The sequence below is a fragment of the Petaurus breviceps genome, unplaced genomic scaffold, assembly GCF_028583685.1.
Source record: "Petaurus breviceps papuanus isolate PSGF00001 unplaced genomic scaffold, PetGlider_PUasm1.0 208, whole genome shotgun sequence".
NCBI classification, from domain to species: domain Eukaryota; kingdom Metazoa; phylum Chordata; class Mammalia; order Diprotodontia; family Petauridae; genus Petaurus; species Petaurus breviceps.
Window position 1 is genome coordinate 10,914,122 of NW_027185852.1, and position 26,285 is coordinate 10,940,406.

General features: G+C 41.9%; 1 protein-coding gene and 1 long non-coding RNA gene across 3 annotated transcripts in view; one reads left to right on the forward strand and one right to left on the reverse strand.

Annotated features, from left to right (window-relative positions):
• The window catches only part of LOC138165129 (ribonucleoprotein PTB-binding 2-like), a 98,549-nt gene that overhangs the window by 65,316 nt on the left and 6,948 nt on the right, over positions 1-26,285 (reverse strand). The gene's annotated exons all lie outside the window — the stretch shown is intronic.
• On the forward strand, positions 3,086-9,058 carry LOC138165161 (uncharacterized). 2 transcript variants are annotated; one of them, XR_011169284.1, is made up of 3 exons: positions 3,086-3,197; positions 5,422-5,800; positions 8,556-9,058. It is a non-coding gene; the product is annotated as an uncharacterized lncRNA (long non-coding RNA). The 2 variants fall into 2 exon arrangements; XR_011169285.1 differs by lacking the exon at positions 3,086-3,197 and adding an exon at positions 3,207-3,373.

Below are 26,285 nucleotides of genomic sequence, written 5' to 3' on the forward strand. Positions count from 1 at the left end.
GAGAGAGAGAGAGAGAGAGAGAGAGAGAGGAATAGACAACATGCGATTTGAATTCAGGTTCTCTGACTCCAAATCCAGTCCTCCTTACAATGTACTGCATCCTCTAGATCCTGCTTGATGCTAACAACCTCTTTCCAAACATCCTCTATTTTCAGATAAGGAAACTGAGGCCAACAGAGGTTAACTAACTTGACCAGGGTCACACAGCTACTAAGCATCATAGACAAGATTCAAACTCAGGTCTCCCTGACACCAAAGCCAGAGCTCTGTCTACCTATACTAGCTAGTAAATACTTCGAGTGAAAATGTATCCCCCTATTTTACTATTCGTATGTTGATACTCAAGAGAATTGTAGAACTAAGATTATCTCTGTGTTTCTACCAGTAATCTCCAAACTTTTTTTTATTGCATAGCAATATCAATCTTTGAAAACTGAATACTCACTCCAAATATATTTGTACTTATTCATAAATTACATGCGTGTTCTTTTGTGAGAACATGTTGCATGAACTATGTAACATGCACCAAAAAAGAAATTTACAAATGAGATAAACCATATTTTATTATTGTCTTTATGAATAGTGTAAAACATGTTTTCTTTGACTTAAATATGTTATTAATTATTCTGAGAGCAATATGGCTACATATTGTCATATCATGCTTTCAAAAGTCTTGTTCCAACACTTTGTGAGAGAGAAATTTCAGAATTTCCTTCTAAATCATCTATTGAAAAACTTGGTATTAAAGTCTCTCAGAGCAGAAAAATCCACATGTCTCCAAATGAAGGAAGCATATCACTGACTGTCCTCATTAAAGCAGGATCCTTTTTTTTGAAATCCATCATTTACAGAAGAGTTTTCATTGAAATTCAGCTATTACATTTCCATGTTCCTTGACATCAACCAATTATTTCTAGAAACAAATCAAAAGTTCAAAATTCAATGCCAATTCTGCATTTGGAAGATATTTAAACAGATCAGGAAATGCTGTTTCCAACTTGTAGAGTGTGCAAGTGGAAGGGAGACTGAATTGTGGGTAAGAAAAGGATGGTTTCAAAAGCATTGCTCCTCATTACTTCATACAATTATTAGCCAATATTTCCAGATGTGAAATCCATCATTAATCATTAGTGACAATTGACATAAATCTGTATTTCTAATACTCGTCCTGATAATTCTGAATGATTTTGGCTGCCTGGTCATTGGGGCTTTTACTTTGTAAAATGGCTGACAGAGAGCCAGGGCCAGGAGTGGGAGAGGTGGAAGCTAGGACCAATCGTCGCTCTATTTTTGTTCACTTTTGCTCACACCATTAGGATTATCTTCAATTCACAGCCTCTTTGCTGAAATCTTTCTAGGGGGAAGGAAGGGGAAGGAAATAAGCATGTAAATACCAACTATACATCAGGTGCGGCGCTAAGAGCTTTACAAACATCATCTCATTTGTACAGGAGGTGCTATTGTTATTCCCATTTTCAGATGAGGAAACTGAGGCAGACACCGGGAAGTAACTTGCCCAGGGTCACACAGCTAGTGTCTGAGGCTGGATCTAACCTGAGGCCTTCCTCACTCCAGGACCAGTGCTTTGTCCACTACTCCACCAGCTTCCATTTGTCCAGTCTGTGAGGATTCGTTGATCCAAAACTAGACAATATCAATATATTACAAAGATTACACATCCAATCCTGGATTGGATGCAATCCAATCCACATAAATCCAATGAGATTTATACCAGGGATACAGTGATGGTTTAACATAAGGAAAATGATTAACATAATAGATTACATCAATAATAAGAAGTTTTTAACAATCTGATTATATCAATAGATGCAGAAAAAAAAACTTTTGGTAGCAAAATTATCATCGTCACCATCACCACCACCACCATCATCATCATTCTTTTACCTCATTGAACTCCATGCAATGCATGTCACTTTGGAGATGGCTAGTCTACATCATGGAATCTTGCATAAGCATCACATCTATGTGGGCAATGTCTTCTTGGGACAGAAGCCTTGAAGGCTCTACTGAACCTAATGCTTTTTTTTATAATCAATAAACAGTAAGCACAGTTGAATTTTTGTCTTTTCTAACTTTCTCAGCTTGTGTGTGCCCATTATGCAGACTTTCCAACTCTCAGACCAATGATCTTTCCCCTACTCCAATCTGCCTCTTCAACAGGTGTGGACCATGGAGCCCAAGTCTGGTGTCACCCATGTGTGTGACAGGAAGAGGGTAGAGGGACAGACATAGAGGCAGCCATCTTCAAGCGTCTGAGAAGTCATCCAAGTGAGGTTGATTGGATTTGTTCTGCTGGCCCTGAAGGGCAGAACTGGGAACAAGATGGGTTATGGCACAAAATGGTAAATTTGGCTATAGTGTAAAGACAAACCTTCTATTATGCAGGCTGCCTTGAGAGCCAGTAGGTTTGCCCCCATAGAGTTATTCAGTCAAAGGCTGGTTGAGCCCTTGTTAGGGAAGCTTTAATTATGAATGTCCTGGGCCAGGTAAAAGGTGGGCTAGATGGGCTCTATGATTCACCTACAGGTTAGAGCCAGTAGAAGTTGAGTAAAGAAAAAATGATGAGTGGGACAAGGTCTGAGGCCAGGCTCGGCAAGCTAGAGCCCTTCCTGCCATGAATGGCCCCTTACCTTGACCCTGTCGCTATCCAAACTCTCTAAGGACATAGCCCTGACCCAGGGCACAGAAAAGGGGAAGGTGCTCATCCCACAGCTAGCTCTTTCAACCTAACCAACACAGTCTAACCATCTTTCTAGTTAAGAGGTGCTTTTTTAATCTGAAATTTCAAATAAAAGCAGCATATTTAAAAGGATTTTCTAGTATAGATCTCTGACCAGATGAACTTCAAAACAAAACTAATACTTTAACATTTTTCCCCCAAATGCCAGCAGTCTGTGTTTACAAGGGAGCCTGATTGGTCCCAAGACTTGGCTGATCCCCACTTCCCCTCAAGGATGCCACTCATTTTCAACCTCATTGCTTCAAATCAACTCTAAAGGTTGAGAAACCCAAGTCATTCTCTTTCGCAAATATTCATTTCATCATGCCTATTATGTAAAAGAAATCAGACCAGGTGTTAGGATGAGTAAGACAGTCCCTGCCCTAAAGGAGGAATTCAGACGAGGGGTGAGGCAGGGAAGGAGAGAGAAGCAGACCCAGAAGAGCTGTGGAGCAAGGTAGGACTTGATAGGAGAGAAAACAGAAATGCGCAGAAAGAGATCTCATCTGTTTGGGGATCAGGGAAGCCTTCAGGAAGACGACAGCATCTGTGGGGCCTTAAAGGATGGGCAGAATTATGGTGGTCCAGGACAGAGGAGGAGGGCATCTAAGCAGAGTAAACAACAGCAACTAGGTAACATTTATATAGCACTTATTACCAGGGACTGTGCTCAGGGCTTTTCGGATATCATCTCATTTGGTCCTCACAACAACCCTGGGCTGGGGGGTGGGGGTAGGGAGTGGGGGGGTGGTAAGTGCTATTATTATTACATTTTATAGATGAGGAAACTGAGGCAGAGAGAGATTGGTGACTTGCCCAGGGACACACAGCCAGTAAGTGTCTGAGGGTGGATTTGAACTCAGGAAGATGAGTCTTCCTGACTCCATGTCAGGGGCTTTGTGCACGGTGGCACCCCCTAGCACCCCCATATAGCCTACTTCCCTAGCTCAAACCCTCATCACCTCTCACCTGGAACACTGGAAGAGCTAACTGGGGTGTCCCTTGCCCCCCAGAACCAAGCGTCTCTTCACTCCACTCAGATGCCAAAGGGAGTTTATATCCTACTCTGGCCCCATTTTCCCTCCCCCCACCCCAAGCATGGGCTTCTATCAATAAACTGTAGGGGCTCCCCATTCCATCGAGAATGAGCTGGTGCTCGTTTAAAACCCCCAAGCTATAACTTGGCTCCTGCCTAGGTTTTTAGCCTTGTTACTCTTAACTCTCCTCCACACCCTCCATATGGCACCTAAGAGTCTTAGGGATGGAAGGATGCACCTGGAATCAGAAAGACCTGAATTCAAATTTGACCTCAGATATGTACTAGCTATGTGACCCTGGGCAAGTCAGTTAACTTCTGCCTGCCTCAGTTTCCTCAAATGTAAAATGGAGATAATAATATTATCTATCTCACAGGGCTGTTGTGAGATGATATTTGTAAAGCACTTAACACAATTCCTGGCACACAGTAAGCACTTAATAAATGCTTCTTTAGGGGCGGCCAGGTAGCACAGCGAGTAAGAGCACCGGCTCCAGTGTTGAGAAGACCTGGAGATCGAATCCCGGGCTCAGATACTTAGCACCCACCCAGAAACACCTGGCCATGTAACCTTGAGCAAGTTACTTAACCCCAATTGCTCAGGGGCGGCCAGGTGGCTCAGCGAGTAAGAGCACCGGCTCCAGTGTTGAGAAGACCTGAAGATCGAATCCCGGGCTCAGACACTCAGCACCACACCCAGAAATAACTGGCCTTGTAACCTTGAGCAAGTTACTTAACCCCGATTGCTTAAAAAAAAATAAATGAATAAAATAAATGCTTCTTTCCTCCCCTGAAAAGTTGAGGTAATCAAGGTCAAGTGATTTGCGTGCCTGAGGCAGAATTCAAACTCAGGCCTTTCCAACTCCAGGCCAGGGGGCTCTATCCACTGCACAGTCTAAGGTCCCTCACTATTCTTTCCCTGATCCACAAGGTCCCTGCATCACGATGCAGCATTAAGAAATGGCCTCACACTCACCTTGTTCCCACAGCCCTTTGAGGTACAGAGGAGGGAAAGTCATTATCCCCTATTTTTAGATGAGGAGGCAGGTTCAGTGCTTTGCTGGGGTCACACAGAATGCAAGCCCAGGTCTGCAGACGTCATGTGCAATGGTCTTTGCTGTATAAGGGCTGCCTTTCACAGGCATTTCTTTCTTCTAGACACATCAGAGTAGAATGAATTTTTTCCTGTCAGCTATTTTAAAAAGTCCGTAACTGGGATTCTGGCTAATTTGTTCACTTGGGTCAATACTACAATCTCTTCCTTGGGTTGGCTTGAAATAAAACATACCTTCTACCCAGGAAGATAATAAATCCAATCAAGGAAACTGGTACTTATTAAGTCTCCTGGGTATAGCCTCTAAACTATACATCCAACACCTTCTGAGAATGTTATCAGCCTGAAAAGATCCAACAACAAATATATCAGCCCTGAAAGAGGCAGGACAGGGACACTGTTATTAAAAAACAAAACCAAAAAACCCCCACTTTATTTATTGTTTAACCCCAGAGAACACACAGGGCTTCCCTTACTAAACAGCTCCAGGTCATTTTCTGGTGGCTCCTTGAATTCTATCACTAATTGTCTGCCATTCACATCAACAAGTAAATAGATCTTTTTCTTTTTTCTGCTCTAACAACTTTACAGGAAGAATAAGAGGATGCATCCGGGTCCTTTGACAGAGGTGATCTCTAGGCAGCCAGAGACACAGGAAGCAACACGTCCCTCAGTGCGTCCAATGGCTACTCAAGTCTATCTCAAAGCCATTGTCTGAGGATTGCCAGGACTGGAATCTTTTCCTCTCTTCCAATTGGTGATCAGAAAACTCTCTACCTCTTGTGTTTGGTTGGTGTAACTGTGGGGAAAATCATCTACTTTCTCGCCTCAACACTATGATACGGGTTAATCTTTAAACACTCCTGTTCCTAATGATGTGCCACTGGGCGCTCTGTGTGTAGCGGACATTCAGAGACACAAAGGAAAAGTCTGCCCTGAAGGAGCTTGTGTGAGACAACCTACGTGTGCAGTAAGTCTTATAACTGCTGCCATTTACATAGCATTTTAAGGTTTGTGATCTTATTGGATCCTGACAACAACATTGAGAGGCAGGCGCTAGTATTACCCCCATTTTACAAATGAGGTTTTTTAATGACTTGCCCAGGGTCACACAGCCAGTAAGTGCCTCGGGATGGATTTGAATTCGCATCGTTCCCATTCTACACCAAGGTCCCTATCCACTGTGTAACCTAGATTCTTTCTTCCACATTGTATGCACCTATGGGTCTATAAAACCTGAATTCGATGTAGGGACAGGAGGATAGGCCCAGTGTACGATCAAGTGGAAAGCTAGGTCGGGACCAGGGTGTGAATGTTTTATATGCCAAACACAAGAGTTGGCAGTGGACATTGGTCCAAAGGGAGTCAATGGGGGGCTGGAGATTATAGAGCTGGGCACCAGAAGGTCAAGCAAACTCCCCCAAAGGGTCATTTATGTTCCTGGTATTTCCCAGCTCAGTGTCTCCTACGTGGTTGGCTCCCTGTATCTGTTGGGTTATGGTGACTGCAAAAGGAAGTAAAATGAGGCTCTTAGGCCTAGTGCTTGGGGGTAATCACATATCCATGCAGAGCAAACTAGAGAATAAAAAGCTGGAGGCAAGGAGACCATTTAGGAGGCTACCTACCAGGTAACACTGTAGATGAGGGTGAGCCCTCAGGGTTGGGTGGAGGCAGAGGAAGGGACCAAGCTCAGGGAGGTGTGCATGATGAGTCTTGGCAATTATGCTCTCTGTATCTGGACCTACACCAACCCTCCAGGCTAACACAAGAACATTTCCAGAAAGGAAAACTACTGACCAGCTGACTCCTCAGACCTTTTAGAGGGGCTCCCTTTCTGCATCACAATTCAAAGAAGGCTTTGGGATTAGTTTTATACACAGCACTTTAACCAAAATGATGGTGTGCTGATCATGATTCTTATTATTAGATTACCTGTAAAATGTTACATTTTTATGTTCAAACATTCACTCTCTGTTCTGTTTTTAACAACCATATAATTTATTCTCAAGTTCACATTGTATCTGTTATTTCTGTGTGTTGATGGGGGGATGTTTCGCAACAGCCTCTGACCAAAAACTATAAAGCTCTGACCAGTAAATTAATGTATTCCATATCTCCCTCCCTCCTTTCTTCAATGAGAGATGACAATATAATTTTAACCATTTCATGGTGACCTGAGACCATCAATTATCTGAAATCCATGAATGCACTATATAATACCAACCCAGGGCAACCCAGGTCTAAATTGTTCATTTTCCCACCAGTCAGCTCTCATTCTTCACTATGGTCCCCATTCAACCTTTGCCCCCCACTTTGGTATTTCTAATTTGGCATGGACTGGTTGGGGAAGGGGGAATCACAGAGTAGTAAAAATGTGTTTGATGTACTAGGGTTCAAACCCCTTTTACTGGGAGAGAAAATGAAAGCCAGAAAGGTGAAATTCCTTATTTGTCCCAGGTCAGTTAAGTAAGGTAGGAGGTTTCAGAACTGGGATTATTACCTGGGTCCTAGGAAGTCAAAACCAGGGGGAGAGAGGGAGAATAAGAGGGAAGGAGGAAGAAGGAAGGAAGGAAGGAAGGAAGGAAGGAAGGAAGGAAGGAAGGAAGGAAGGAAGGAAGGAAGGAAGGAAGGAAGGAAGGAAGGAAGGAAGGAAGGAAAGAAGGAAGGAAGGAAGGAAGGAAGGAAAGAAGGAAGGAGGGAGGGAGGGAGGGAGGGAGTGAGGAAGGGGAAATAATAGCCACCTTAATGTGTGCAAGGTTCCAAAACAAGACAAACAAAGGCATTAACCCTTGGAGCACCATTCACTCCCTGTCTCCCAACTGGTCATAGATTTGATGCTTCAAATTACTAGTAGTTTTTGAAACTTTTACTTTATTTTACTTTTTTCAAGTAAAAGTTTCAAAAACTTCTAGTAATTTGAAGATCAAGTCTATGGCCAATTGGGAGACAGGAAATGGTGCTCCTAGAGTTAATGCCTTTGTCTTGTTTTGGAACCTTGCACACACAACAATTGCCAACCCCACTACATTCAGGAGCCCCAACAGTGCACTGACCACCATGCTGTCAGGAGAGATTTGCAGACTTGGGGGCAAAGGCGCCAACGTGAACAGAAAAGGGAGGCTGGAGGGGGCCAAAGATAAGCTCACTGCTGTTCTCATTTCACAGTGATTCCAAGCTAGCACTATGGACTTCTCACGCAGCGGGCTTTCACTCCCTACTGGGCCTGTCAGTTCCCCCAAAGGGAAGCTGAGGGCTTTTGTACCGTTCCAGCTTCCAGTTCAGTGTCTCCAATACAGCAGCTCCACAGTGATGACCTGTTGCATTAGAGTGAGTGGGGAAGGAGTGAAATGAGTTCATATGTCAGTGAGTTTGTCAAATCTGCTTCATGTGAATTTTAGAGCATTGATTAAGTGAGTTATGTACCTGGCATTATGCTAAATGTTGGGGATACAAAGAAATACCCCCCAAAAAAGGTTTTGGACTGATGGCTCAACAATGCATCTCTCTGGCCCCTTTTCCTTTGCAGTAGATCAAACAATGCAATGGTAAAGCATAGTCACAAGCGGGCAGGAAAGGAGGGTGCTCCTCTCCTGGCTTTTCACTTCTCTTTCCAAAAACTCCATCTACTATTCTTGTTGATCTACCAGGAATCACAAAATAATATGTTTGGTACAGGAGGACATGCAGAAAATTTTTTTAAAAATATTAATTTTTTTTTAATTTAGGGACATAAATCTGAACCTAACTATGAAATATATTTTGAAAAAGGATCTAATGCCACCTTCAAGTTGTGGAGAATCCACAAGCACTTACCATGACCAGGGAAAATGTTCATCAACTGCTGTGCTGTGAAAACCAGATTGACTTGATTTTGTGAACAATCTCCATTTTGAGACTTAGTTCTATAGATCACCTGATTTGGGGAAATTCCACCTGCTCATTTCCTCCCCCAACCACATACTCTAGAAAATCCCTAATCTTTCCTCCAAAAATAAATCAGCTTACTGAATCCTACATACTGTTTTGTATCCTGTTTACTGTGTTTTTTTTTCTTTATATAAAAACCAACATAAAATCTGTATTCAGGGTCTTTGTGCCTGTTGAGGGTCCCTGGACCCACTTTATTATGCATGTTTTCTACTGAATTTCATAGCTCAGACTTTGTTTCTCATTTATAATAAATCCACTTGCAACAGTGTTTAGAATTAAACTATTCTGAAATCCTTAAGTCTTAGATGTGATCCAAAGAGCATTTTTTGATGGTGGGAGGGCATTATTAATTATGCCTGAATGATTTTTTCAAATGTGAAACCATCCCACCAATCATAATTATCACTGAACTTGGAGTACTAAGACATGAGCGCCATTCTGAGCTAAATTCTGGCTTCCATTCAGTACTCACATTACTTTAGGCAAGTCACAACCTCTTTCTTTGGGCTTCAGCATCTTCATTTGTAAAATTAAGAGTTTTCACTAACTGTCTCTTGGGGTCCCTTCCAGTTCTGTATCCATGACCCTATTATTTAAGAAGCAGAGCTCTCTTAACAAGAGCCAATAACCATTCAAGAGGAATATTAGTATTTAGGATTGGCTGATAAAGAACAGACCATGAATGAAAGTATGTGGCACACTAACAAAATGTTCCACAACTCATTCCACTCTGTAATGAAGGACTTAGGATTCACTGATTTGGAGATGGAAGACAATTTACAAGTCATCCAATCCAACTCTTTGTTTTACAGATGAGGAAACTGAGGACCTGACAAGAGTAATGACTTACACAAGGTCATCAGTTACTATCAGACATGTCATTTGAACTCATGCCTTCCTGTCTCCAAGGTCACTGTTTTATCCAAAATATCACACTCTCTCAGAAAAGATTATTTTAAAAGAAAAACTTAAATCCTTCATGAAAATCAATTATCACCAAGCATTTAGCCATAAAGTACTCTTAAAGAAATCATGTGAATATATTAGATTTAAGGATTGTTGTTTTCAAGTTGAATAATTTAAATCTATTTCAATTCAACAAAACCTAATGAAGCCTCCTCTGGAGCAAGGAGGGCAGTCAGGAGGCATAGTGGCTAGAGTAACATGCCCAGAGTTGAAAATACTCATCTTCCTCAGTTCAAATCCAGCCTCAGACACTTGCTAGCTGTTTGACCCTGGGCAAGTCACCTAACCCTGTTTGCCTCAGTTTCTTCATCTGTAAAATGAGCTGGAGAAAGAAAGGACAAACCACTCTAGTATCTTTACCAAGAAAACTCCATATGGAGTCACAGAGAGTCAGACATGAGTGGAAAATGATTGAATAATAACAAAAATGGAGCAAAACAACTCCCCAACTACACCAGCTCTATACCCTTTCCAACTCCTCTATTTCAGCCAATGATGCCATCCTCTAACAACTTCTCCTCCCCAAAGCTAAGAACCTTGGAGACATTTTGGATTCTCCCTTCTCCTTACTCTCTGGACAATATTAATGGCTCTGAAGCCTTTGCTGAATGATTCCCTCATGCCTGGCAGAGGGCTAGGCTCTGTGGGAGACAGAGAAGAAACAGAAGGCATAGTATCTGAACTTGGGAAGTTGTAGTCATTGTAGTCATGAAGGCAAGACTGAGACAAAGAGGGAAGGGGGACAACGAAGAACGCAAGCTAATGTGAAATTCACTGACAAAGTTATGTAATATAATAATAATATTCTGTAGCTGAAGGTACTCAAGAGGAGAAGGTGAATGCAAGGGTTAAAACAGTTCTTGAGTCATAAGCAGGCTGAAGAGCGCATCTGTCAATGACCAGGGAGAGTGCTGTCTCTCATTCTTTAGGCAGATATACTTTTCACCACTTTAGAGAGGTGCTGTACTGAAGCTTGAGTGGAAATGTGAATTCCTTGGTAATATTATTTTCATCTTAAAAATTTATTTTATTTTTAATTTATGGAATAAAACAAGCATTTCCATAATATAATAAAAAGATGATTGCATATGAAAATATAAATCCATCATGTACAACTTAATATTTCCTTTAATATACAAGTTAACATGTAAATTTCTTTTCTTTCTCTTTGTTTCTCCCCTCCCCCTCCACTACTCTAGAGATGGCCCCTTGGTAATATTATTGAGAGACAGCAGGAGAAGCAATATTTTGTCCTTTCTTCTCAGACACGGCCAACTTTGATTTACAAGAAGTCTCTAAATGGAGATTACTCCGGTAGTGTTCCTAAAAATCCTGATAATTCACATAGTGTCTGAGAACTGAGCAGATTCTGTGTCACCTAAGCATTCTGGTGGAACCTCAAAGCTCCCAAACCCTTGAATGCTGTGGCTGCTGTTTTCCAAACCCAATTCAACCCACGTTTATTTTCTTTGAGCCAATGTGGGAACAACTGTTGGGTTTTTTTTTTTCATTTATTTTTCCCCTAAGAACCAGCAGGATAGTCTTACATAGCCCTTTGTAGCTGAGGCTCCCTCCTGATAAGAGATCCATTTGGGGAATACATGGCTTCTCCGGTTCACTGTCTGGGCCAAATACTAAAAACGTCTCTATCGTCTACTCGGCACCTCTAGGCAGCCATCAGGCTCCCTTCATAAGAGCTCATTCAACACATTTAACTGTGCCATCAAGGTGTGCCAGGATCTTGGGCTTGGAAGGGATCTCAGAAGCCCATCTACTCCCCCCTCTATCTGAACAGAGATAGAAGGCACTGGAAATAGTGGCACAGTTCAGGGATTCCTGAAAAAGTAAGGGTGGGCAGAAAGCCCTGGGGGAGGGAGAAGGTTTCCTTTGTGCCTCCTGGTCCCTTCTCTGGTCCGGTCCAGGTTAGGTCACATTCTTGGATCTCTCCCGTTCCTGAAGTGACCCTCCTACACTCTGGTCCAAAGTTAAAGATTCCATGCCCTTTTAGCGACAGCATCAGCTTTTCCTGGAGTCTTCCTAGATGCTCAGCCCTGAGCCACCTCTTCTGTATCCAGCTTCTCCCAGTCCTTGAAGGAGAAAGGCTGGACACCTCATTTTTGAGCAGGGGCTCCATAAGGGAGTAATCCAGCTTGCAGCCTAAGGCAGTCAGAGCAGGACTTGGCCAGTGAGGAGGCTGTGCTGTCATCCATGGTGGTGGCGACGTCCTCACAGAACCTACTTCATCCAGGCACTCTAGTATAGACCTGGTGTGCCCATGTGATAGTAATGGCAATTAAAGATTCCCCTGTATTGGCTTGGTTTTCAAATTGATTGTGTTAAAACCCAGAGCTTGTTAATCCCACCTGTGGGATGGGCTTGTTGATGTGAAAAGAAAGTCCTGAACTGGGAGGAGCTGGTGACTTAGATTTGGAGAGACACAAGAGAGAGGCAGAAGAAACTTTTTTTTTGAAAGCAGCACCTCGTGGAGAGAGAGAGACTAAGAGAATTGCTGGTGGACGCTTTGAATTGCCCTGGACTTTTGAGACCTGCCCCCTGAGCTGCCAAGGACTGAGGAGACATGGCTGTTTTGCTGGTACTTTGTCTGTCTGTTTTGATGTTATTTTGCCAGATTTGTCCACTGGTGAAAGACAGTCCTTTTGTTGAAGAAGTCCTGGAACCTGGCTGTTCACTAAGAAGCCCTGAGACTGTCCTGCAGACAGAGAGTGAATACTGTCTACTGGTGAAGGACAGTGCTGTTGTTGCAGGGGTCTGGAGACTGTCCTGCAGACAGAGTGAATACTGTCCACTGGTGAAGGACAGTGCTGTTGTTGCAGGGGTCTGGGAGCCTTTCTGTTGGTTCAGAAGCCCTGAAGAAGGATTTTCTTGTTTTATGTTTACAGAAATCCTGGGAGAGGGCTTTGCTAATGTGTTCAGGGGTTCTAGGACTGTTCTACAGACAGAGGATGAATTCATGAAGGGACTGGCAATGTATCTTATGGCCTTGCTAAGCCTTGTCTCCCCAGGAACTAAGATTGCTGAGAACTTGCCTCGGGTCAAGATGAAGAAAAGACCTCCATTTGGGTATTAAGTGCTGTGTTTAAACTTGATGTAACTCTGGGGTAGATTCAATTGTGATCCAGGGTTGGGGAACTTTTGACCTTATTGTGCTCTGTGATTGACAAATGAAGGTACTTTACCTATGTTTGGAAACTAATCTCCATTTGAGAAGAGGGGTTTTCTGGTGGACCAAATGAAGGTATAGCCTAGGGGTGGAGAAGTATTTAGAACAGGGACTTTGTAATTGATTGAATGATTGGAAGGTCCTGGGGTGGGTAGTACTTGGAGATTATTTAATCACACTTAGTAAATGCTGTATTTGGAATGATGTCATGTTTTGATCTTCTCTGTTCTTGGTTTGTCACTGAATAAAATGGAGAGCCCCTATGCTGGTATTCTGAACCTTGGGAAGTTGCCTTTCTTTTGGCATTACATTACAGCCCAGCACATGAGCCTCACTGGGGGATAACCTCAAAGTTGGGACCAAAGAGCCCAAGGGGCCTTATTGGATGACTTGTAGCCAACACTGTCCAGCACCAGTCTGCAGGGCACATTCTCCACTGCCCAGGGGACCCTGCGAGGACATTCTCCTTCAAACCCTTCTGCAGCATTCTCCATGAGCAGTTCTCTAGACTAGACTACACTAGAAGAAGACTTTCTGAAAGGGCAATTCCTCTCCCTCCCAAGGCAGCCGTTTTTATTTCTGGACTGTTTAACTCACCAGGAAGGCTTTCTTGACATCAAGCCTAAATTTATCTCTTTATTCCTTCCACCCACTGTTCCTGGTTCTGCCCTCTTCATGGGTCAACCAAAACCAACCTAATCCTTGCTGCACATGGCAATCCTTCCAGGACTTCTATTCCAGGCAGCTATTGCATCTTCACTGAATCTTTTCTCCTCCATGCCAAATGTCCCTTGGTCATATGACACAAATCCCTTCACCCTCCTGGTTGCCCTCCTTATCAGCATCCTTCCTAAAGTGGAGCACCACAAGAGTGAAGATATGTCATCCGACCAGGCACCAGGCGAGTGGGACTATGGATTTATCTTCATTCCTGGAAGCTATGCTTCTGTGCATGAACCCCACAACGGTATGAGCATTGCTGACTGTTATATCACACTCATAATTAATTTGAAGTTTACTGAAGCTTCCAGAAAAACTGTCATCTAATGATATCTCCCCTATTTTGTACTAGGAAAACCAATTTTTCTGAACCATTGTGAAATACTTTAGCCAATGGCCCTGGATATAGTGGATGACGTCTTCAATGTCAGACCAAGCTCTAAGCTCTCCGAGGCACCTGCTTCAGCTGCCTTTATGACCATTGGAACAAATTGTTCTCATCCACCCATTCAGCCAGGGGAAGTCCTCACTTGCTTGGGGCAGACACACCCCTATCCTACCCACGTTTAATATTAGTGTACTAGTAAAGTCAGCAAAATGGACCAACCTAAATCTTCTTGGATTCTGGGTTAACCATCCCTCCCAGCTTTAAGGCATAGAAAAAATGTGACAAGTATGGCATCTCTGCCTTCATCCAATTCATTGATAAAAGTATTGATCAGCAAAGGAGCAAGGATAGACCCCTGAGAAATTCCCCTGAAACCTCCTAAGACATAGATATTGAAACATGAATCACTACTCTTAGAGTCCAGTCATTCAATCGGTTCCAAATCCATCTTGCCCACATTTCTCCATCTTTTCCATAAGAGTATTATGAGAAACCTGATCAAACACATCACTAAAATCTAGGGAAACAGGGGCAGCTAGGTGGTGCAGTGAATAGAGTACCAGCCCTGAAGTCAGGAGGACCTGAGTTCAAATCTGGCCTCAGACACTTAACACAAAAACTAGCCATGTGACCTTGGGCAGATCACTTAACCCCAGTTGCCCTCCAAAAAGAAAAAAATAAAATAAAATCTAGGGAAACCAGAACATTCTCTTGATCTGCAAGTCTAGTAGCCCTATCAGATAAGGAGATTAGGTTATCTTGACTATAACCTCATGAGACTCAGTTTCTTACACTATTTTTACCAGACCATGCCACACTCTCATGACCAATTTCTATTATCTACCTTTATTTCTATCTTTTGTGCATATCTTTTAAAAATCCAAGGTGGTTGGTAAGTTCTCTGTGCATCCACAATACCTTCTTCAGACAACAAATCCATCAGATTATGAGCTCCTTGAGGGCAGGGACTGTTTTTTTGTATCCCCAGCACTTAGCACAGTCCCCAGCTCATAGTAGGCAGTGGCTGATTTTCAAGATTATTCTCTTTGCATACATAGAAATCCATTCTTGAGAAGTTCCCATCCTCCCTTGGCTAGCCTACCCTGTAGAATTTTATTCCATGTGATTCTACCAATACTTTTTTGGAAATCTGGTTTTTCTCAAATTAGGCTACATCAGAGAATGCCAAGATTTCCTATCCTCTCTCACAAACTGTAAGAGATAATAATCACTTTGCCCCAAAGTTTCTGTCAATTAACTTCTAACAACCAGTCTTTGCCTGGCAGTGAGAATTCAATAGATTCAGAGGAGAATGTTTCCTTGTTAGTTCCTCTGTCTTTTGAAGGATGGAATTATCCATTAGGCAAGTCAAGAACCAATCAATAAGCATTTATTCAGTGACTGCTCTGTGCTGGGCACTGTTCTTGGTGCTGGGGATACAAAGAGAGAAGTCCGGTCCCTAACCATATCACACCCCTCTGTGCCAGGCTTGTGATAGGTGGCATCCCAAACTCCTCATTTAGCTCCACTTTCCATCCAGATAATAAGAAAACCAGCCCTGTTCTGCCACCATAGCCCTTTTCATCTCAAGCTCCCTCTCTACCACTCTTCCTAAACAGGATTCCTGGATTTTTTCACCAAAGTCTATCTTGCAAACATACAAGAGTAATTTAAAGAGCTAAACAAGATGATAAAATCTGTTTGGAGGAAGAAATGATGTATCAAGGGAAACAAGGAGAGAAAAGATGAAGAAGGAATATCACTTCCAGAGTTTATCTAAAGCAGCAGACATCAAAACTCCAGAGAATGGGTTAAACAACTGACAAGCAGGTCAATGGAATGGACTAAATAGGCAAGATTGAGGATTCACCGAATGCTCAATAAATCTGAAGCCATGAATTGCTTAAAAAAGAACTCTACTTCAACAAATCTCAAACTTTTTGATCTCAGCATCTCTTTCTACTCTTAAAATTATCGACTTTTTGTCATTGTTGTTACATTCTATCCTTTAAAACAAAATATCACAAACCCATGAGAGCTTTTGTTTATCTTGGTTGTTTTTGGTAACTGGTCATTGTTCAGTCATGTCAAATTCTTCGTGACCCTCTTTGGGGGTTTCTTGACAAAGATACTGGAGTGGTTTGCCATTTCCTTCTTTGGATCATTTTACAGAAGACGAAACTGAGGCAACCAGGGTGAAGTGACTTACTCAGGGTCACACATCTAATAAGTGTCTAAAGCCAGTGTTGAACTCGGGTCTTTTAGACTCCAGGATCCATTGTGCCATGTAGATGCCTCATACTCTCCTTATAATACCATCCTCTGCTCTACTCTGTGACCCAGTGACCCTGGCCTCTTTGCTCTTCGTTGAAGAAGATACTAGTCTCCTATATCTGAGAGTTTTCTCTGACTGCCCCCTTGCCTAGAAGGCTCATTTCCCCCTCCTGGCTTCCCTGGTGATCGGCAACTCTCAGCTGAAGTCCCACCTTGTGCAAGAAGTCTTTCTTAGTCCTATTTAATCTGCAGTGTTTTCTTCTGAGACTTCCCCCAATTTCTGCTGTCTGTATCTTGTGGTACCTAGGTTCTAGCATGTTGTCCCCCATCATACTCTGAGCTCTTTAGGAACAGGGAGTGTTTTGTTTGTTTTGTTTTTGCCTCTCTTTGTAGCCTCAGACCTTAGCACTAAAGGCTGATTGACTTGACACTCTCAGGTCCTGCTGGAAACGGATTAAAACTTAATTGGCAAATATTTTAAAAAATACATAAAATTTAAAAAAACCTAGATAATATTAACTTGTGGTTTTCTAAGTCAATGTGCAGCTGCAGGGATACAGTTTAGTGCCCACCAATCTACAGGATACCTGTCCTGGTCTTTCCCAACTGGCAGTGCCCTTGCACCCAAACTTATTTGTATCTGCTTTTTATTATGTGTCTTATTTTTATTATACATGTATGTTTCTTCCTCCCCCCCCCATTGGAATGTGAGGTCCTTGAGGGCAGAGGGTGGTGATTTTACTTAAGTCTCCCCAGAACTTAGCTCAGTACCTGGCACTGAGTAGGTAATTAATAAATCCTCATTGGTTAATAGTCATGTGAGGCCATGAGTTAACTACTTGAATGATCTTGGCCAAGTAAGTTAAAGTCTCTGGATCTGCTTTCTCAATTATAAAATGAGGATGCCAGACTGAGGGCACATCCAGCCCTAAATCTCTGATTTAATAACCCCTCTCCTGCATGACAAGCTTTTAAATGCTTGAAGACAGTTACCATGCTCCAACTAAGTTTGTCCAGGTTAAGCATCTCAAGTTTCTCCAACTAATCCTCATATGGCCTGATTTCAAGGTCTTTCACCATTCTGACAGCCTTTCTCTGAATGCTCTCCAACGTACCAACATCTTTCCAAAAATGTGATGCCCAGAATTGAACACACTATATGATCTAACCACAGTCACAGAAAACAGAAAAAAATAGATTCATATTTTAGCCCGTGGAGAGTCAAATGTCCCTTCCACCACAGTGGCATATTGCGTCCTTCAGGGCACCACCCTCGAACCCATGATCTCTACCATCTCCATAACTTAGAATCCTGTCCAGAATGGGGTCCTGCCAAGTCAGGGAAGGCCAGGGTTTGCTTCTCTGCATCCATGCTGCCCTTAGTTACCCTCCTGTCAGAACCAAACTTCCCTTTGGCTGACAGATTTCCTCAAATTGCTCTCCCATATGGTGCTGGGGGTCCCCTGGCTACTATTACTTGTTTTTGATCACTTAGCTAGCCTGAGGACACCTAAGCTCTGCTCCAACAGCTGGAGGGCCACACTCCTCAGAATAATCAACATTTACACTCATAATTGTAGCAAATTACATAATTAGCACTGTGGGCTGAGGGAAATTCAGTATTTTCCCCTTCTATTTTCCACTAAGGTTTAATAGTCATCAATTCCAGAAAGCAGACCCTGAACAAGATGCCACTTTCTATCCATAACATTAGTAGATGGTCATGGACATCAGTACCAGATTCTTTAGCTGTACTTTTCATATATTTTAGAACATGCATAGACAGATGATAGACAGGAGAAATAAGACAGCAAATGCAAAAATGACAAATTTTTTTAAAGCTTAGAAAAACAAAAAAGCCAAGCAAATTATAGGAGGAATTCCAAGCTAACAATCACAAAGCACGTAACCCTAATAAGGTCCAGGTCTATGTATGGCAATGAGAAATTCAAAGATTACATTTCTTAGTAAACCGACAGATTGTCACTGAACACCTAGAGGGTGCAAACCACTGTTTTCTCCTTTTCCCAAAGACAACGTGTCAGGAACGATCCCTTCAAGTGACAGAACAATTGTGCAAACCAGATGAGAAGTGGAGTCAGGACGATATTGGAAAGAGAAAGGTCTAGATTGAAAGTCCTGCCTCTGCCACATCCTGCCTTTTGGACCATGGACAGGTCCCTTAACTTCTCAACATCATAGAGCAACTCTCTAAGGCCATGTTACGAATAAGTTGCCATTCTGCATCAATACAGGGAGTTTTCACTCCGAGAGTTCTCCACATGGATGGAATTATAGGACCAGATCCTTTTATTTTGACAAGTGTTAATGCAATATAACTTTGGTGTTGGAAAGTGATGTTTTATATCATACTTATGTGTATGTATATATGTGTGTATACATATACATACACAGATAAATTATATGTGTGTGTTTATATATAAATAATGTAAAGAGAGGCAGCTAAAAAGACCCAGGTTCAAGTCCTTCTTCTGAAATCTTGACTCTGGCCCTGGGCACCTCATGTAATCCCTCTCTCAGAGGTCCAAGCTGATCTCTAAGACTAGAAGTTGTAGAGAATAAACGAGCCAGCATTAGTGGAAACAATCTCCTCACTCAAGGGTTCCCTTAATAATGCAATTACAGGCCCATTCTCGATCTTTCTCCTTTCAATGCTTTCAAAGAGGAAAGCTTATTATATTGAAAAGTAAGACCTTCCATCTGCCATCATGGAATCATTAAGTTAGGGAATCTTCTTAAAAATTTCAATTGCAGGGGAAATAACACAAGAATAAGACTAATATTAAAATCAAAGTGTAGATAAAAGAAACTGTGATTTCAAAACAGTCACTTAATACAAAAGGGTTTCTGCTAATTAAATATTAATGAAGCATCTAGTAAAGACCCAAGAACACCAGCAGAGTTGGAAAGGCTCTAAGAAGGTATTTAGTTTAATGTAGGTCTATATAAAAACCCCATCTAGGACATAGGTGACAAGTGGTCATCAGGGGTTTAGCTGAAACCCTCCTTTAAGAGGAAACTCATTACTTCATGAAGCAACTCATTCCACTTAATGAGATATCAGATTATTAGGAAGTTTTTCCTGTTTCAAGTCTATATCTGCCTCTTTGCACACTCCCAGTTTAAGAACAATAGCTTTCTCTTTGATGTGTAATGAGATATTCTATCCTCTCCAAGACAACAGCTATTGCGATTGAGTAGAATATTTTTATTTTGTTTTTTCTAATCAGTGTTCAACTTAATTCAATGAGTTGTGCCTACTATGTGCAAGACCTGGCGGGCAGCATGGCATAGTGGACAAAAGGTTGGTTTTGGATCAAGGCATAGCAGGGTTCATGTCCTAGGTCAGACACATACTTGCACTGAAATTACTAACAAGTCACCTAACCTCTCATCTCCCCGTCCAACCCACTCCAAGAAGACTGTGTTACAGACAAGTTGCCAATGGGCACTGGTGACAGGAGTTTGCATGGGGGTGAAATTCCAAGTCCAGACCAAAATGAATAAATAAATGTGAAAGGCACTGGAGCTCCCAAGGCAAAATCCTGTGTTGGTCTTCTGGTGGAGGCAATTCCTGAGGCCATGGCCAAAAAGATGAGAGTCAAGGAGGTCAACCTTGAAGTCTGAAGCTCAATGTACATCACTGCAAAGAGTGCTCATTCACCTGTGAGATCTAGGGGCTCCATCAAAGCACCCATTTAGAAGAAATGCTAGAAATGTCATCATATTAAGATCTTAGTACAGGAAACTGTCATTTACAATTCAGAAATGGAGAATTCCAACGCACTGAGCACCCTAACAAAAAATTAGACCTTCTACTGCCTCCCCCCCCACAGTGATGCTGACTCAGCCTTGTGCCCTTTCCTCAAAACACACTTTCTCCTGTCCCCGATACAGCCATTTTGTCAAGAGGGATAGAAGCAAGAATTAAAGACAAATAAGTGGCCAATTAAGGCTTGTTCAAGGATGCCATTGGAAGAAATGATGGAGCATTGAAAAAGAGAGAGGAGAAAGGTGAGCAATCAGTTCAATAGTGACATAGTGCAGGACATAGGGCAAATTACTTCACTCATGTGAGACTCAGTTTCCTCATCAGTAATATGGGAATAATAACACAATACTTACTTGCGAGGAATATGCTTTACAAATCTTAAAGTTCTGTACAAATGTGAACTAAAATATTTTGTGTTGGGATAAAAAGGAGTCAATTATTTTTCTTCCTACAGAGATATTATGATTGGAGAATGGCCCAACTTTGGGCCCTGAAAATTATGAGCTCTCCTACTAGACGGTAAATTCTTGGAGGACAGAGAGTATGACTTAATTTCTCCTAGCGTCTGACACTAATATCTGCACAAAGTCAGCCTTTCATTTTAATGAGTATCATATACTTCACTGCACTTTTGTGTGAGGACTCCCTCATCCTATTCATGCCATCTCATATGCATGACATATTCGTGTCTTCCTGTAATTATATAATTTTCTTAAACATTATAATTAGTTGATATAATTTTATGACCTTTTTTCTTCTTTAAAAATAATTAAAATAAAAACCACATAGGTGTTTCTTTTCCAGCCTAGACTGTCTGTCATTACATACATGACTGTATGATCTCCTTTCTCTTGGTCTGTGCACAATCTGTCCCCCAAAGCTCAAATACACACACTCCCCAATCAGGGCCACTGTGCAGTACTGCTAGCTTCTTTCAAAGCTCAGCCCATGTGTTATCCTCTATAATAAGTCTGTTCTGATTCCTGCTAGCCATACCCCCAGCATATACTTGCTTGTTCAATTCTCCTGCAAAACATTTCTGTAACAATGACCCATCCCCAAAGATCCAAATGTATAAAAATGTTTATAAGAGCATTTTTTTTAATAGCAAAGCAACAGAAACTAAAAAGTGTCCATCTGATGGGGAATGGCTGAACAAATTTGCTTATATGAGTTTAATAGAATATTAGTGATATAAGAAATGATGAATGGGACAGAATCAGAGACACCTGGAAAGACTTGTATGAAACAATACAGAGGGAAGTGGGTAGAATGAGGAGAACAGTATCTATAACGAATACAATAGTGTAATGAAAAACAACTTCAAAATACTAGAGAAAAGACTCATTTAACACTTGAGTTCTTTAGTATCAAGGCAAGGACCAACCATAATCTCAGAGGGCTGAAGATGAAGCACGCTTCTTACCTTTTACAGAAAGATAATGGAATACTAGGGCAGATTGAAATATGCATTTTGAGACATTGACATGTTTTGCTTAATTATGCTTATATGTTATCAGGAGAAGTTTTTAAGGGGAGAGGACAGAACTGGAGTGGTGAAGAGGAGAGTCTAGTGGTAGGGATGCCAAAAAGACAGAAAAGAGTGCCATGGGCATACCCCTCAAATAGGGAATGGTTGATCAAATTATGATATGTTAATATAACAGCATACTCCTGTGCCACAAGAAATAATGAAATGAAAAGTCTCGGAAAAACTTGGGAAAACTGGAAGAACTGATGCAGAGGGAAATGAGCTTAACCAGGAGAACAATTTGTGCAAAATAACTAACAACATTGTAAAGATCACTAACTTTGAAAGATTTAAGAACTCTGATTAAAGCAATGAACAACCATAATTCCAAAGGACCCACGACAAAAGCATAATACCCGTTTCCTGACAGAGAGATAATAGTCTTAAGCTACAACTTGCAACATATTATATACATACATACATATATATATCACAATTTTTAAAATTAGGATTTATTTTGTTTAACTATGCACATTTGTTTTAAGGGTTTTGTTTCTCTTTCCGTTTCCTAATGGGGAAGAGGTGGTGGGATGGAAGAAAAGAGATTTTCAGTTAAAAATATAATTCCATAAATACATAGGAGGTAAGAGAAGGGAGTTCAGAGAAGAGAAAGACAAGCAGGACAGCATTGAAACAAACACGGTGAATTTGTTGTTTACTTTTTTTGAGAACTCAAGCCATCTGCAACAAAGACTTACAAGTTCACATACGATCCTCTCTTTCTGTTCTCTCTACAGGGCAATGTTCATGACTGCTGGTAATTGTAAAATACAGAATAATAGTAACAACTATGGCCTGTCCCCGCTTGTGTTTCATAGGGTAGACAAGGTCACTGTTACACTTAAGAGACATTTTATATTTAATTTTCTATCAATATGTTTTCCGCTCCCCCACTCCCAGCAAATAGAATCTAAGCTGCTTGAGGGCAAGAACTGTTTTTTGTCTTTCTATTGACAGAGCCTGACACATAGCAGGAATTTAATTAATGCTTGTTCCATTACATTGAAAGTATTTTATGAAAAGTTTTTAAAAATCCCATTTCAATGCTAAATAATTGTTTTCAGAATATTTTTGAAACTTATTTTTACTCAGGATTTCATCATGCAATGCAAATATAATGTACACTCTTACCTTACTAATACTTGTTTATTTATTAACTTAAATGGGCAGTACTTGAGGAAAAAAAAAAAGATGTTTCATTTTTCTTGAGGTGTTATACAAGACGGACTTTACTTTAGCCCAAGAAAGTCAGCCCTACTAAGGAAGGAGAGATTTTGATCGGTGTCAGGAGAGGGAATATACCACACTGTCAAATCCCAGATCTGTTAAGGAAGATGAACACTGGGCTTTTCCCAAGACTTCTCTCTCCTTCCCAAGATACCTTGCACGTACAGTTATTTGCATGTTTTCTCCCCCATTAGTTTTTTCTTTCTTGGTATCTCCCAACACTTGTCACAGCCAGTCAGTCAATGGACCATTTACCAGATGCTCACTATATGCCAGTCACTGGCCGCTAGATACAAAGGAAGGCCCCTGAAGCCCAATGCCAGGCCCATCGGATGCATTTGCTAAATACTCATTGACTAACAAGTCCACGTGTCAGACTAATGAGGTCGTGCTGTACTTGGAGTCAGAAATACCAGGTTTTAAATCCTGCTCCTCCAATCCGCCTATCCCAGCTCAGACACTTACTGGCTGTGTGACCCTCTACAAATCCTGTGACTTGGTTGACCCTCAGTTTTCTTCTCTGTAAAATGGGGATAATAATAGCACCAGACCCACAGGATTGTTGTGAGAATCAACGGAGATAAGGGTGAAGCGTGATTTACAATCCTAAAAGCACCATATGAATGGTAGCTACTCTTGTTAGTAGAAGCTGCTCAGTCACCACCGCCAGCCAATTCTGACTCCGAGAACACAGTGCTGGATGTAGGCGGTGGATGTTCTCCCTTCTTTGCGGTCTAACTGCTACTCTGTGAGCGGAATGATCATTTGGCTTTCATGATACAAATTCTATACCTTGACCAACGGCAGCTCCTTAGAAAACTTCTCTGTTTCATTTGAAGTTCAAACCCTGAAAACTGATACTACCTAAGGCCTCCCATGCAACATTGTAGAGAGCCATCTTAGCCTTTCAAGAGCAGAGATGACGAGTTACCCATAATAGCCCTGGTAAAGCCAGAGAGCGAAAACAGACTCATCAAGCGGACCTGCAGCCGCCGAACCAATCAATCAACAGGCATTTATTAAACATCTACCCCGGGCTAAGCGCTCCCTAGGCTGGCATCTGTGATATAAATACAGCGAAAGAAACAATCCCCACTGGCAAAGCCCGGACATTCCAAGGGAAGAGGTGAAAAGGACATATAAATAAAGGGAGGAGGAAATGCAAATACATTCAAAGCAGTGAAGGACAAGGTAGCCTGGGAGGGATTGGGACAGGAAACAGGGTAGGGGTGAAGGGAAAGGGGGAAAGGAGGGGGGAGAGGGAAGGAAGAGGAGGAGGGAGCTGTGCTCATGAACACTTCGTTTGGTAGGTCAGGTCTGCTCTAGGGGGGCTTCCTTTTAGGGACGGATTAGACTATGGCTGCTAAAGACTCTCCCGACTCTCAGGGAGATTTGGGATTTGGGGATTCAAAGGTTCACAATATTTGCCATCCCGTGTCTTAGAGAAGTGTCCCCGGCTCTAAGAACTTAGGTGACTCAGCCAGAGTTATGTGTCTCATAAGTTTCTTGGGGAGATTTGAACGAAGGTCCTCCTGACTGTAACTAGGCTCTTTTTACCTAACATGTTACACACTAAGCTCATCTACACAATATTCCCTTAAAGAATCTGATTAAATCTTAATATCCATCAATTTGGGGTAGCTGGGTGGCACGGTGGACAGAGCACTGGCCCTGGAGTCAGGAGGACCTGAGTTCAAATCCAGACTCAGACACTTGACACTAGCTGTGTGACCCTGGGCAAGTCACTTAAGTCTTAAGATTGCTCTGTGTGTGTGTGTGTATACACATGTACAGATACACATGCACACATCTATATGTAGACATAGATATAGATATTTCTATCAATTTATAGAAGATCTCTAGGATAAAATTGGCAACATCTGGAATTTCGAAGACCTCATGGTGCAAATACTTCACCAGCCTCTCCAAAGACAAATTCTAATCCCAGTTTTTCCCTGGTTTATCTCAGTACTTCCTTCAAGGAATACTATTGATACATGTTTCTTCTATACAAAGGGAGATGAAATTTCTTTTAAAAACACAGGCACAAATAATACTTGGGACAATATGTGTGTGTGTGTGTGTACATATATATAAAGAGAGAGAGAGACTGAAAATGTAGATGACATGAACGAATTTCAAAATGTTTAAGTTTGCAAAGAGCTTTACAAAAATTGTCTCATTTGATTTTCACGCCAACCCTGGGACGGCAGTGCTATTGTGTAAGTCACATGGTACAGAAGAGAAACCTGGGCAGACAGAGGCTGTATCTATGCCTGAGGTCTCACAGCTAGTAAGAGTCTGTGGATGGATTGAAACTCAGGTCTTCCTGACTCCAATTTAATCCTCAAGTCATGGTGCCACCGCAATGCCTCCTTTGGTATTCAGTGTTTTCCCCCCCAGAGTTCTCTCAAATATCCCTAATCAGTTTTTGAGCAAGTCAAGACATCACCCTTGTGATGTTATTGGTTTTCTTTGAGAATGGCCACCACAACCAACCACGACCACCCTCTAACTGCCAAAAGCAGTCATCTCCTAACTGCCAGATGTGTTGGACTTTTCTCAGTGCTTTTCCTTCTTGGCCCCTGTAGCATTTGTCACTGCTGGCCACCTTCTCTGCTTTCCTCTTGTAGACTCACTCCTCTCTCCTGGCTCTCCTCCTACCTGTCTTCCCAATCCTAAATCTCCTAGATGATTTATTTGGTCATTCATGTCATACCCACTAACTATGGGCATTCTCCCAGGCTTTGTCCTGGGTCCTCTTCTCTTTTTTCTCTCTCTATATTCTCTACACCATCTCTTCACAACCTCTTCAACTCCCATGGGTTCAATTATCATCTATGTCGATGACTGCCAGATTTATAAATCCAATTTTAGCCTCTCTCCTGAGCTCCACTCCTATATCTCCAACTGCTAATTGGGAATTTTAAACTGTAGCTCCCACTGTAAGCATCTCAGACTCAATACGTCCAAAAGAGAACTCAATATTTTCCTGTCCTTCTTTTCTCCAATCTTCCCCTCTTCCAAAGTTCTCAATTGCTGGCCTGTCCTAGGCACCACACCTCCAAGCTTCAGATCTTACCTCCGCTGGCCTGGCCTCACATGACCCATTTACCTAGATGGGGGCTGCCAAGGAAAAATGTCACCTTCTTGAGGGCCAGGACTGGGTTTTGTCTTTGTTTTCCCAGTGCTTTCTGGGGGTGGGGGTGGGGGTGGGGGTGGCAGGCAGATCTATGATTCTTTGAGGTCAATAAAAATTTAAGTGCCTACTGTGTTCCAGGTATTATACTAAGCACTGGGGATACAAAAAGAGGCAAAAAAGCTTGTCATCTTCCTTCTCAAATCACTTCCTTTTCCTGAGCTCCCAATCAGATGCCAGCAGGCCCAGCAGTCCATCTATCCATCCATCCATCCATCCATCCATCCATCCATCCATCCATCCATC